Below are 11,559 nucleotides of genomic sequence, written 5' to 3' on the forward strand. Positions count from 1 at the left end.
AGTTTTTTTGCTCCCAATGTCATATTATTCAAGTTCTTCACGAATGATTTTCAGTACAGTCTCAGATACCCGCTCTTGTTCATTTATTTGCTAGATATTAGACTCATTTCTACATAAATCTCACTTTTTGTTTTATAGTCTATATCTGTCACATCTTAGGATTCATCGTTTCCACCTCTACACTTGTATTTTCCTTACTCGCTTCCCCCTTTAAGGGTCTTACTTATACCATTCTAAAATCCGTTTCCTCACTTCCAATCTTGAATTCATGTATCCCTTTCCTCAATTCCCTTATTATACTAAATCATATTCATGTCCTATAATTTATAGCTATAGTAATTCATGTGTGACGTCTTAACATACTCATCTTGCAATTTTGTGATCAAGCAATACAACTAACATAGCAATCCAAAAAAGGATGTATTTTACTTAGCTCAACCATTAGTTATGAGTCTATGTCTACATCCGCTCTAACTAACAACTTTTGTCCCATAGGGATACTCGAAATAGTAGTATGTTTAGCTATCTGTACTATCCATGTAAAGTCACTTATCCCATTCTTCGATACTCAGAATTCACTTATAGCGTCATCTTTCCGTTTTCTTCCCATCTCAAGTTATTCCTCTCTTTCCCGTAGTCGACTTATAGTGACCGTAAATGCATTTTCCCTTAGACCTGCCATCTTTGTTTTGAAGGATCTATGTTTTATGCACAAATACCTCTTATGCCTCATACGTTTCTACTCTTGTGTTGCAATAAACATTGATGTCAAAACCAAATCATAATCATATCATATTTGTCGTTGATGATAGCCTTGATTTATCGCTTTATCGTCGTACGGTAAACTCATAACTCATGGCCACATTTTTCTTTCCAACTCATTCCTTTATATACTTTACTCGTTCTGTCTTGGTATAGGATATTCGTAGGAGATGCATCTTCCTTTTCTCATAATATGACTACTTCTCAAGCGCGCGTATTTCACATGTTTCCTTTTCTTTCTGTACCCATACTTATTCCTTTACATTCTTTCCTCCTCAATTTATCTTATTATCTCCCGTTTTATAATCAGTCCTTTATTCCTCGCACAAGGAACCCATTCTTAACTCAGTACCGTCTTGTCCTTTAGAATATATTACTTCTATACAATCCATTCTACGCTTCCAAAACATATTCTGTTCATTCTGATCATCCTCTCTCATACTTATTATGCTGATCCTTTTCCTAACAATCGTTCTATCTCGTTATTCATCTTTGCATAGGCTTGGTCTTTTACATCCAACCAAGGATATCACTCGTGATCTCGATTATACAAATCATAAACTGTTACTACTTTGCCATATCACTTGTCTATTATTTCTTTTTCAAGTTGACTTCCTTTTTCCTTTTGCATGCTATCATTTCTGTCATTGCGAAACCTCTATGCTGGACTTTCCCCTAGCAAGGTCTTATAAGTTTTCTTATCTATTGCCTCATGGCTCGCTTATTGGTTTCACACTTGCATTCACTCCTTATTCATATAGAACATGTCACATCTTTAGCCGTTTCCTCGCTATACTTTACTTACTTTGTATCACAGTTCTTGCTACGTTCTCATTCTATCCTGGTCATAATCAACTCTATAGAGTGCCACTTCTTGATCTCATTCGCAAGCCTGCTTATAAAATAGAATAAACCTCGTGAAGTAAGCATGCTTAACCTGTTAGTCTTTCTGATCATCCCTATTACACTTACCACATAAGTTATTTTACTAATGTATTCACGTTCGTTATAACCCTCATATCTCGTGCCCCTGTCTCAGTCATGCTGTTACTTTATTTTGCTAACAGACTTATCGTATTTTACTTGTGCTTATCCATCCAATGAATACTTCAGTATCACTCTATTGGAGTTACCCTTTCTATTCAATGTCATGTTTTAGTACTACCAGTCCCTCTAATTTACTCTAATATTTCTCTTTACCATATCAATGTCGATCTAATAATTACCGTTACTATCAATTCCACAAAATTTAACTCATCTCTTGTAGTTGTCAACGATACTCCTAACTTAATCCCGTACTGCCATTACTTTTTACACAACACCTTTTCCCGTTAGGACATATTACAAGCTTATATCTTATCTCCTTTAAATTCTAGGAAAATTTCGGCAGAGTTTCCTCTATATTTCTTACTATCCAAAACCTGCACGCAGCAAATTCCAACAATGCCTCACAGGGCTAATATATATATGACATATCTCAGCCACATAGGGCTCCCAATTTCATGTAAAAGTACAAAGATGTCGAAACTTACCTCAAATATCACACCTTGAGATGTACTGATCCATTAGCGATCGGCCCTGTTATACCTTCATATTTACTTTCCCTTTCTTTCTTCATCTTTACATTTCAGTCATACCTCAATATTCTTACCTTACCCGATATACATCTTTCGCACCGTTTCTTACCTTTGTACTGCCTCATTCAATTTGTTTAGTTCATAAACTTATAACTGAACTTATCATCAAGAGATACATTCAATCAATTCCTCTATTGCACAAACACGGACTTACCTATATGACAACCAATCCATTATCATATAAATACATATTCTAATAACGTAGCCTCAACGAAGTGACTTACCTCTGTAACTTTCAGTATCATCAATCACTTTCTTCTGTCGATACCATTCTTCTGCTGAAATCAAGGGTTAGTATAAGGAATCTCATTTCCTATAGCTTGGCTCTATCGCACGATCTTAGATATAAAAGAAAAGTAACCATCCTAAATGCCCTGTAGCGTCCTATTTATAAATGTGGCGCGCAACACACCATAAACAAGACTCTACTAGACACGAGTTTACAGATAACCGCTAGTACGAACTGCTCTGATACCACTTTGTCACACCCCAATCCCATCAAGGCATGATGGGCACCCAACTCTTACTTAGAGCTGAGCGAACCCTCTGGCATGCACATAATGAAACTGGACATATAAATTTTTTTCGAAAATATAATAAAGTACTTTCAGTCAAACCATAAAAATTTGCGAACGATACTCAATTAATCAAAAATCGAGTAAGTCAAATTTACATATCGGCCTACATGGTCTCTTTATTCAACAGATGACATCTCAACATACTAACCACAGGACATTGTCTGCAAAGTCTCTAAGAGTAAACACGTGAATCATATGAGTAGGGATAGGGCCCCGATATGCCCATACACACATATGACAACCATAATGACTCGGCACTGCTCCAGGAAGAAAATGGAGTTTGTCAATCCCAGCTGATAGCCAACCATCCTAGCAGAATACTTTTACCTGCAAAACAATCGGGACTATGTGGCATGAATACAGCGCCCCCAGGCAATGGAACGTCAGTACGAACAATTTACCGAGTATGTAAGGCATACGAACATCAAGTACAGATGGATCATGAAAACCAGTCTCAATATTTGAATGCATCCGTGGCTAACAGCTGAGAACATCTGCATAACTCTATATAACTGAAACTGACTCTGTGGCATATGGTAGGCATAGGTTATAATATAACTGATAGTGCTGTGGAACGTACAGCCTGATCCATATATAATATAATAATGTCGAGGAACGTACAGCCCGATCCATATATAATATAATAATGCCGAGGAACGTACGGCCCGATCCATATATAATATAATAATGTCGAGGAACGTACGACCCGATCCATACATAATATAATAATCATATATATACCGTACCCGGTCCTCTAGTGAGGGACTCGGTGAATAACGCAATGAAACTATGCACAAATAAATACCCGGCCCGGGACTCGGTGAAATGATGTAATAACGTTATGCACGATTAGAATATCAGGAGCAACAATATACAAACAAAATCATCATCTGAGACTCAATAGAATAATTAGAATGAACCAACACTTGAGAATCAAAGACAACTGTCATGTCAAGTACCGCTGAGAACTAGAATTCATTAGAGTCATGTATGTACATCGTTCGCTCGTTTTATGTAATTCATTCCAAAAAGAAAGAAGGGATAGCCTTAACATACCTGGAAGCTTAGTATTCAGTTTCCAACTTACTTCTTGTCTTGCAATATACGTAAGATCATTCATAGTCTCGTAATCTACATATAAAATCATTCATACTATTATTAGGCTTGTCTTCATATGCTTATGTTAAGCCTCCAAATTAAATCCTTTAAGAATTTTATCAAAATTCGGTCAGCATCTCCTCTGTTTATATCCTTAGCCTGAAATTACAATACCAACAAACGATTATAACAACAACCACATCGGCAGTAACAACAACAATTGTTATACCCCGCGTTTTCAGAGCATGAGCGTGACACGTGCTTCCTCAAAATTGACAATCATGTTGTCGCTACATAATGCAAACCTACGTTGATGGTATTATATTTCGTGTTTTTGTACGTCAGATTATTCGTAAGCTGAGGTGGGGCCCACACGTCGAGATTTTATTTGGGACATGTGACAAGTTATATGAATCACATATGTGATGTTAAACACAACTCAAGAAGGACCCTTGAGCCAAATCAAAGTGGAGGCCCTCCAAACAAATAATTTTAAGTTACGTTTTTAGGTGATCTGACTTCGGGAGGCCATAACCCCATCGGTATTTGGGAATTTGGTAGAACTCCCAGAACTAAAGTTGTAGATAATTGAATTATCTTTCCAACCATAGGTCGTGGGACCATAGGTGGCGTCGGGATAATGAGATACGGACGTTTTAAGGCAAAAAGGTCAGTGGGCTAGGCCCATGACCCATGCCTATTTAAGAGGAATTTCAGCCCTTTCTCCTCATGTTTCAGACCAAGAACACCAGAAAATTCTGGAAAGAGAGAGAGAAGATCCTTGGAGAGAAGAAAAACCAATTTTGACCAAAATCTGAGCCACGAATCCCGAAGCCCATGAAGAGAAAAGTATTGTACGCTGCGTTGTCTTCAATTTGAGCTAAAAATTAACCAAGGAGAAGAGTGATAATGTGGTGGCTGTATGATTAAGGTATGAATAAGGTTCTTTTTGATTGTTAATGAGTTTATTTAGAGTTTTAACGGATTAGAACAGAGAGAATAGCTTGATAAATTCGTTTGTTGGTGCTGTGAATTATGGAACGAGATTTGAAGAAAACTTTGGATGAAAATAAATGTATTTAACTTGTAAAATGTGGAGGATGTGGTTATTGATGTTGTTAGTGTTAATTTCAGCCTCTTTATGCAAATAAAATTATTAAATAGTTATATCGCAAATTTGGTTGGTTGAGAAATTTAGAAAACAGTGCGTGGGCTGTTTTATGGCATACGTCGGTATTGGAAATGATGTTAATACTATTGGTATTGTTGTTGATGTTGTTGGTTGTTGAATTGGTATTTCGGGCTAGGCATATAAACAGGGGAAATGCTGCCCGAATTTCGGCAGAATTTAAAAGGGTTTTAATTAAAGTTTCGAGACGAACGTACGACGATGATCCTAATGATATTATGAATGATTCCATATGTAGAGTACGAGGCTACGAATAATTCTTACACGAGTTGCGAGACGGGAAGTAAGTTGAAAGTCGAGAATCATCTTCCAGGTATGTAAGGCTTAACCTTTCTTTCTTTTGGCATGTCCTAGAGCTAATTAAGGTATGACTCGCACCTTGGGGTAACTCCATTCTTTAATTCCGAGCTTGTTTACGATTCTTATTCACTTCTTGACATGAGCATACTTAGCATAGTCAAGCTTATTGTATGGTTGAATATCAAGTAAAGCATAAAGAGTTCTTGTTTTAAAAAGAGTTCTATAAGTATTAATGTCCCTAACTTTCGTAGAGGGTCTCGGATTGCTTTAAAACGTTCGTACAGGATTCTGTAGTAAATGATGATCATAACTTTCTTATGCAAACTCGGATTGACTTGAAACGTGTTTATGATCCCTCAAGTGTCGATCAGTGTACTTATCTATCGAGTCTTAAAAATTGATTTATGTGCATATGGTTTCTCACTACTCTGCTCGTGGATGCCTCAATATGTCCTTCACTGAGCCCTGGCCAGGATATGTTATCGTGCGCACTCCACTGCATTGTTCACCGAGTCCCTCATTAGAGGGCCGGGTATGGTATATGTATATATATTCTGGAGTATGATGTGTTATGGCGCCAGTGACGGGGTGGCGACCATGTTTTGTCCACCGAGTCCCATAATGGGCCGGATGTGACATATCCCCTCGACATGCATGATTTGTGTTTTAAAAGTAAGCATTTTGATATTTTGGACAATGTACTTACTTTATGTATTTATTGTCCTGATTATGGTTCTGTTTGCTGTACTCCATGCTTTATATACTCAGTACATATTTCGTACTGACCCCCTTTCTTCAGGGCCTGCGTTTCATGCCACGTAGGTACACACAGATGAGTAGAAGACATTGCTAGAAGATGTTCCAGCGGGATTGGCGAGCTCCATTTCCTTCCCGAGTGTTGCCGAGTCAGAGTATATATGTTATGATTCCTGATTGATGTTAGAGACATTGTAGACAGAGTCACGTATGTGGGTCGTCAGTCTTGTAAGCGGCTCTGCAAGACGATGTACCATTTTGCGTTATGTTACAAATTCCATATGATTACAGATTTTACATGGCTTGAGAACGACGAAAAGAATGTTTCTGAAAGCCTTTACTATGTATTTCATTTTTATTGATTTAAGAGTCCAAAGAGATTATGCGTGTAATAAGAGTCAGCGGGTTCGCTCGGCCCTAAGTAAGGGTCGGGTGCCCATCATGCCCTATCAAGATTAGGGTGTGACAACAACATTTACAATATCCCAACCAACAAAACCAACAACAACAACTACAATCTTCGTTAATCCTTTTTGAACTTAAATCATCATCACATAAGAGTATATACCAAAACAGTCCAATATACGCTCGTATACGATATCTTTATACACTTTCTTCGTTCAAATTCATGAAGCATAAGAATAACACCACAAAAATATTATGCTCCAAAGTAGCCCAGTAGTTCATCAAGTCTTAACACAAGTTTGAGTTTCTCTTCCATAATTTCCATCCCCAACTAGTTGATTAAGGACTAAACAAACTCAAAAAAAAACAAAAACACAGAGATTGAATGTAACCTTACCTTAAAATTTAAAACAAGTTGCTGCATATATCTTCTTGTAAAAGAAAATTCATTGTCACCATAGATCCCAAATTATCTAAAGCTTTAGTTGGCTTTGCAACACTTGAACGTTGCTGCCTCCATTTTTCAAATGAAGCAAAAGCTTCACCATAATTCCATGTACAAGCTTGTATCAGGTGGGGTATGATAAGTTAGTGCACAAAATGGTTTTGTACTTCTCCACTATATGGACTGTGGGGCCCACTTCTTTTTATCACTTTGGGCAATTGTTTTGTACAAAATATGCCACGACCAGCTAATAAGACATTAGTCACAATGTTCTCTTTTACCATGCAACACGTGGAATTATTTTACAACACTTATCCATTATTTAATTAATGTCTTGTCTCCACTACACTCCATATATGACTAATTACACACATAATTAATTCCTTGATCTCAATTGACTTAAATAGTAATCACTTTTAATGCACTTTCTATACTCATTATCATAATCATGTGGTATAACACTAATCCATAGCTTCTTTATGCATGCACAAAATATTATTCTTAATCACCATGGCCACGCTTGTTAAGTCCTAAATTATTTTGGGATGTTATCATTTTATACTCCGATCTCTTTATTTGCATACTTGTGTATGATCCAAAACCTTCGGGCTTGGGTAAATTTGCTCATGTTGGGTGGTTCAATTTCCTAAACCAAAAATACGGGATGTTATAGCTTGGACCATATTTCATTCAAATAAATTTCGAGCCTTGACGAAAACTTATTTTCTTCCATTTGGTTGACTTCTAATCCTTATGATACATCTGTACTCAGTCTGACCACCTATATGCTTGGGGGATAAACTCATTTCCGTTACTAGTGTCATTTAACTAGCATGCTTTCCAATGCATAAAAACACGGGATGTAATAGTTGAGATGTCATGTGTTGTGTAAAGCGACCATGTAGGCCGATGTGTCAGTTTGACTACTCGGTTTTTGATTAATTGAGTATTGTTTGCAAATTTCTATGGTTTGACGGAAAGTACTTTATTATATTTCCGAAATTTTTCTATATGTCCAGTTTCATTATGTGAAAGCCAGAGGGTTCGCTCAGCTCTACGTAAGAGTTGGGTGCCAAACATGCCCTATCGAAATTGGGGTGTGACAACTTATATTCTACTCGATTTCATCTTATTGCCCTACCCAATGAATAAATGATCATATCAATACAAAGGGATGATACTATGGAATGTAAACATAAATCGTAAATGAAATGAAGTAGTAAAATCTCGCACCCCTTTCGGAGTGGTTTTGAAATTCAAACTTTATGTTTCCTTTAGTATAAAACTCATTTCCTCGAAATCATTAGTAAAAACATATACACAACTCAACTTGACACCTTATGGGTATTCCTTTCGGAACAGAATAGGAGTACAATATCAATAAGCCATCACAAGAAACATTTATACCTTACTCGTCTATGAATGGAATCATATGGAGTACATATCAGATGAATAACAACAAGAATCATGCCAAAGGAAGAAAGGTTTGCCTTACATACCTTTGCCGCTTTCCAGTTAACCACAATCCATCTTCGGGTCGCGCTAATCTATCAACAATATCAATTTACCAACAATCAATCCAATATATATCCTTATAATCAATCCCTTAAACTTATCTCTATTTCAAACGGAACTTTCTTCAGGGCCTGCGTTTCGTGCCACGTAGGTACACACAGATGAGTAGAAGACATTGCTAGAAGATGTTCCAGCGGGATTGGCGAGCTCCATTTCCTTCCCGAGTGTTGCCGAGTCAGAGTATATATGTTATGATTCCTGATTGATGTTAGAGACTTTGCAGACAGAGTCACGTATGTGGGTCGTCAGTCTTGTAAGCGGCTCTACAAGCCGATGTACCATTTTGCGTTATGTTACAAATTTCATATGATTACAGATTTTACTTGGCTTGAGAACGACGAAAAGAATGTTTCTGAAAGCCTTTACTATGTATTTCATTTTTATTGATTTAAGAATCCAAAGAGATTGTGTGTGTAATAAGAGTCAGCGGGTTCGCTCGGCCCTAAGTAAGGGTCGGGTGCCCATCATGCCCTATCAAGATTAGGGTGTGACAACAACATTTACAATATCCCAACCAACAAAACCAACAACAACAACTACAATCTTCGTTAATCCTTTTTGAACTTAAATCATCATCACATAAGAGTATATACCAAAACAGTCCAATATACGCTCGTATACGATATCTTTATACACTTTCTTCGTTCAAATTCATGAAGCATAAGAATAACACCACAAAAATATTATGCTCCAAAGCATCCCAGTAGTTCATCAAGTCATAACACAAGTTTGAGTTTCTCTTCCATAATTTCCATCCCCAACTAGTTGATTAAGGACTAAACAAACTCAAAAAAAAAAAAAAAACAGAGATTGAATGTAACCTTACCTTAAAATTTAAAACAAGTTGCTGCATATATCTTCTTGTAAAAGAAAATTCATTGTCACCATAGATCCCAAAATATCTAAAGCTTTAGTTGGCTTTGCAACACTTGAACGTTGCTGCCTCCATTTTTCAAATGAAGCAAAAGCTTCACCATAATTCCATGTACAAGCTTGTATCAGGTGGGGTATGATAAGTTAGTGCACAAAATGGTTTTGTACTTCTCCACTATATGGACTGTGGGGCCCACTTCTTTTTATCACTTTGGGCAATTGTTTTGTACAAAATATGCCACGACCAGCTAATAAGACATTAGTCACAATGTTCTCTTTTACCATGCAACACGTGGAATTATTTTACAACACTTATCCATTATTTAATTAATGTCTTGTCTCCACTACACTCCATATATGTCTAATTACACACATAATTAATTCCTTGATCTCAATTGACTTAAATAGTAATCACTTTGAATGCACTTTCTATACTCATTATCATAATCATGTGGTATAACACTAATCCATAGCTTCTTTATGCATGCACAAAATATTATTCTTAATCACCATGGCCACGCTTGTTAAGTCCTAAATTATTTTGGGACGTTATCATTTTATACTCCGATCTCTTTATTTGCATACTTGTGTATGATCCAAAACCTTCGGGCTTGGGTAAATTTGCTCATGTTGGGTGGTTCAATTTCCTAATCCAAAAATACGGGATGTTATAGCTTGGACCGTATTTCATTCAAATAAATTTCGAGCCTTGACGAAAACTTATTTTCTTCCATTTGGTTGACTTCTAATCCTTATGATACATCTGTACTCAGTCTGACCACCTATATGCTTGGGGGATAACCTCATTTCCGTTACTAGTGTCATTTAACTAGCATGCTTTCCAATGCATAAAAACACGGGATGTAATAGTTGAGATGTCATGTGTTGCGTAAAGCGACCACGTAGGCCGATGTGTCAGTTTGACTACTCGGTTTTTGATTAATTGAGTATCGCTTGCAAATTTCTATGGTTTGACGGAAAGTACTTTATTATATTTCCGAAATTTTTCTATATGTCCAGTTTCATTATGTGAAATCCAGAGGGTTCGCTCAGCTCTAAGTAAGAGTTGGGTGCCCAACATGCCCTATCGGAATTGGGGTGTGACAACTTATATTCTACTCGATTTCAACTTATTGCCCTACCCAATGAATAAATGATCATATCAATAAAAAGGGATGATACTATGGAATGTAAACATAAATCATAAATGAAATGAAGTAGTAAAATCTCGCACCCCCTTCGGAGTGGTTTTGAAATTCAAACTTTATGTTTCCTTTAGTATAAAACTCATTTCCTCGAAATCATTAGTAAAAACATATACACAACTCAACTTGACACCTTATGGGTATTCCTTTCGGAACAGAATAGGAGTACAATATCAATAAGCCATCACAAGAAACATTTATACCTTACTCGTCTATGAATGGAATCATATGGAGTACTTATCAGATGAATAACAACAAGAATCATGCCAAAGGAAGAAAGGTTTGCCTTACATACCTTTGCCGCTTTCCAGTTAACCACAATCCATCTTCGGGTCGCGCTAATCTATCAACAATATCAATTTACCAACAATCAATCCAATATATATCCTTATAATCAATCCCTTAAACTTATCTCGATTTCTAACGAAATTTCGACAGTATTTTCTTTATAAACTGGACAACCCCGAAAATCCAATTTAGTTAAATTACCAGCAACAACATCAAACAACAATATCGAAAGTCAATATACATCATAACTCAGATATTTCCATCCATTTATCTCCACTGAAACAGCCCCACCTTCATAAACTTCCCAAAAATGCCAAACGAGCTTTTAACATTATTTCCTCCGTTTTAATCCGTTATAACTCTAAATAAACACTTCAATAACATAAAAGGAACCTTATACATACCTTAGAAGCAGCTCAACCACGTAATATCATCCCCCAAGCTCAAT

Source organism: Lycium barbarum, chromosome 1 (genome assembly GCF_019175385.1).
Source record: "Lycium barbarum isolate Lr01 chromosome 1, ASM1917538v2, whole genome shotgun sequence".
NCBI lineage: Eukaryota > Viridiplantae > Streptophyta > Magnoliopsida > Solanales > Solanaceae > Lycium > Lycium barbarum.